General features: G+C 35.8%; 1 non-coding gene across 1 annotated transcript; it reads right to left on the bottom strand.

Annotated features, from left to right (window-relative positions):
- Window positions 1-3,293: 3,293 nt before the first annotated feature.
- Window positions 3,294-3,383, bottom strand: Trnai-uau. Its single transcript is given in 2 exon segments — window positions 3,294-3,329; window positions 3,346-3,383. It is a non-coding gene; the product is annotated as a tRNA-Ile (tRNA).
- Between the last annotated feature and the right edge of the window lie 305 nt (window positions 3,384-3,688).

A 3,688-nucleotide genomic window follows, 5' to 3' on the forward strand; every position in this document is an offset into this window, starting at 1 on the left:
AATCTTAAATCCTCATTTAAGTGAGATAGTCTTAGCATCTTAGTTCACTCAATAAAACGAACATTCGCCTGTAGTTCTGTGAATATCTCAGCAGGATGAATGGCTTCAACAGTCCCCGTGTTAATCCGTATAACACAGCTGTTTATATAGAAGGTTACACGTTCTATATTCAAAAGGATTTTATTTTTTATTTTTTTTACTAGATTAGCCCACCAGAACACAGGTCAATGACCCACATCAGGGAATGGGGGCGAAAATATAATAATAATAATAATAATAATAATAATAATAATAATAATAATAATAATAATAATAATAATAATAATAATAATAATAATAATAATAATAATAATAATAATAATAATAATAATAATAATATTAATAATAATAATAATAATAATAATTAATAAAAATTAATAAAAATTAATAAAAATTATAATAAATATTAAATAAATATATACTATACTGTAATGTAATATAATAATAATAAATAAATAAAAAAACAATTAAGTTAGAAACAATATATGTATGTTGTGTTGTCAAAGTAATAGAATCAATTGAGACCCTGCAATTATGTGTAAAATTGGCAGGAAGTCAGATCAGCAACCTGGAATTGGTCACAATTTTCGTAATGCCATATGCCAGCAGGGTCTTGACTGGTAGATTTGTATATACAGACGTACTGTACATCTGGCGTCATAACAGTTTACTCGTAAGTCACCATGAAGCTGTATTCAATTTAAAGAGGGTTTTCTGTTTAGAAGTACGGTTGGGAACTTCGTGTTTTCTTCTTTCCTTGTGGTTATCAGCATATACCTAGATCACGCGCACCTATAGTGATTTACTTGCACACACACATATATATATATATATATATATATATATATATATATATATATATATATATATATATATATATATATATATATATATATATATATATATAAATATATATATATATATATATATATATATATATATATAAAGCAGTGTTTGTGTGCTTGCGTGGAATATTGAAGATAGAGAATTGATATTTGGCACGAGGAAGAGTAGGCAGTCTATTCACCTCAGAAGTGTTACAAATGTAAAATTTTGAAGGAATGGCCCCAGCGGCCGACCACTCACTCCCAAAGGTGAAACCCCCTCAATAAACATTTCAAATGTATATGTTTTGTTTCATTGCAATGAACGGCCACGGTTTATCAGAAAGCTGAAATTTGGTATGCTTATGTAAGTAGCCCCCGAGAAAGCCTTCGAATGCCTAAATTGGAGGTGCCGGCCCTTCAGGAGCTGACTCCCACCTAGACTTGGACCCCCCTGTGCACGACCACAGTTTTTAACAAAGAGCCGAAATTGGTTATGGCGTCAAAAACAATCCCATGCAACGACTCTTTTGTAACTAAAGGTGTTATCCTGAGTTTAAAAGATAAGAGCTAGCAGGTGAATCTTAAGAGTTGTTGACAAATCTGAAAATTGAAAATAACGAGAAAATTACTCAAGTTAAACATAGACATGTAACTCTTACTGCAGTGAAGACAGAAAGTGTCCAGTTAGAGGTAACAGAGTCTCAAGTTCTGAAGGAAAATAATTAGTTATTGAAACATTTATGAATGGAAGAGGAATGTGTCTGACACGAGTCGAAGAGGGGGGGGGGGGCGATATAGCAGTTAAGTATGAACTGTAAAACCAGTTCGTAACTTGGTGAACATAAATTGTAGCTGTACATTTTCTAACAGAGCTTATTCAGTTATTATGCAAATTACTTATACCCAGTACTTGAAAAATCATACAAGGAGTTGAATGACATGTTGCAAGTCAACTGTCGCTATTCAGCGCCACGCCGTTGGTTGAGGATCGAGTACTGCCAATAAAGACTACAAAGAAACATAAAACGGGAGCTGTTTCAGTCTTTGCCAACAATAGTTAAGAGAAGAGCTCCTGATTGAGAAGCGCAGAGTTCTTGCGAATATTTACACCTCCCAAGCTTCTCACCATGTTATGGGCACAAAGCCAAAAGGGATGTTGACCTGTTGTTCAGGGTTACATCCTCATGTTGATGAAGGATCATGCACCAAAAGAGTTCGAATATAATTATTTATAATGAAAAGACTTTAAAGTTGTATGCGTCTAGCGTTAACTTCTTCGTTGCCACGCACTCCTCCCAATGTAACCAAACTGAACAGTACAAGAGGGGTGTTATAATTATACCTTCACCACACTGTTTATTGTTTATAGATATATGATCACATAAACCCAGCAAAATGTAGTTCCAACGATAAAAATATAAATATTGTAATTTGTTGTATGCTTTCATCTATGCTATACTGTACTTGGGAATTGGACAAACATATATATGTGCAAATTATAGCAGGCACAAATTAATGTTCTGTTTATTTACCTTGAGAGTTCTGTCGAGTTCGCTCATATGGGTCTCATATGAGCGAGAAATGATGAGTGGAGGTGTAGGGACCAGGGACGGAGGTGATGATGATGAACCACTGCCGGTCAATAGCTTAGCCACTACTACTGTCTTCATTAATATGTATCTCTTTTTCAGGATCATAATCACTGCCATATTCCTCTAAAGAGTCATTTGAAAGATTATTATCACTTTCTGAGTAATTTAAAAAAATTGATCTTCACTATCAGACGTGTTTAATGACGCCATGACTACTTAAAGCATATTACACCCACAGAAAACACAGGCGTATACTGTAATGGCCACCAGCATGGCATCAACTACACATTCAAACATCTAAAGGGGGTTAATATACTCCGATTTTTCAAAGACAATTATAATTGGTCGAGGAGGTAGCATGAAAATGGGTGCGGGTAGTCAATGGTTGATTTTCAGGACGTTTCATTTCGTCAGTAGTTCCCGAGACTGTGTTGACATAACAGAAGTATTGCCACCACGTGGTGTAAAAATGAGGCTGTCACGGTATGATTTGGACGCTTGCGCGTGCAGTACGCATGTACTGTACACCTACTAAAAAATTATTCGGCACCCGTGTCATATTGTATGACGCCGTAAGGGGACCGAATAATTTTTTAGTGGGTGTAAAGCATGACAAGATTTCGGTATAGAAGGGGGACATCAGTTCTCAATAGACATCCATAACATCTGGTTCTTGGATATGTTCCTGCGGGATACCCGAAACAAGCAAGTTTATCTTTACATTGTTTACCTGACAGCCATCACAGACAGCAATGGCTTCAATAAGGCCTTCCAATTATTCTTGAACACGCCTGAACAGACGACAGACAGACAAACAAACAAACAAGAAAACCACTGCTCCAGGTGAGGCTCGAACTCACAACCCCGGCATGGCTCAGACACTGTCGTATAAGTACCGTGCGCTAACCGATTGCGCCACTGGAGCGATAAGATAAAAGGACAGGGAGGATGTTTTGATGGAACACCAAGACCAGGATCTGAAGAGCAAGAGTGAAAATAACTAACATAACTCTAACGTCACCTAACATCTGACTTGTTAATAAAAATCTATGTTGATGGACGAATTACTAAGAAGCATTTAAAGAATAATCTGTACACTGAAAAGGAAATCACTTGGAACACATTAGGCGCTAGGCGATGCAAGGAATGTCCATCCTCAACCATTATAAACTGCTGAAATCTTTGATGGGAATAAAAACATGTTCATTTGCATGGCATTAATTGAAGTCT

The sequence above is a fragment of the Homarus americanus genome, unplaced genomic scaffold (genome assembly GCF_018991925.1).
Source record: "Homarus americanus isolate GMGI-L3 unplaced genomic scaffold, GMGI_Hamer_2.0 scaffold39155, whole genome shotgun sequence".
Taxonomy (NCBI): Eukaryota; Metazoa; Arthropoda; class Malacostraca; order Decapoda; family Nephropidae; genus Homarus; species Homarus americanus.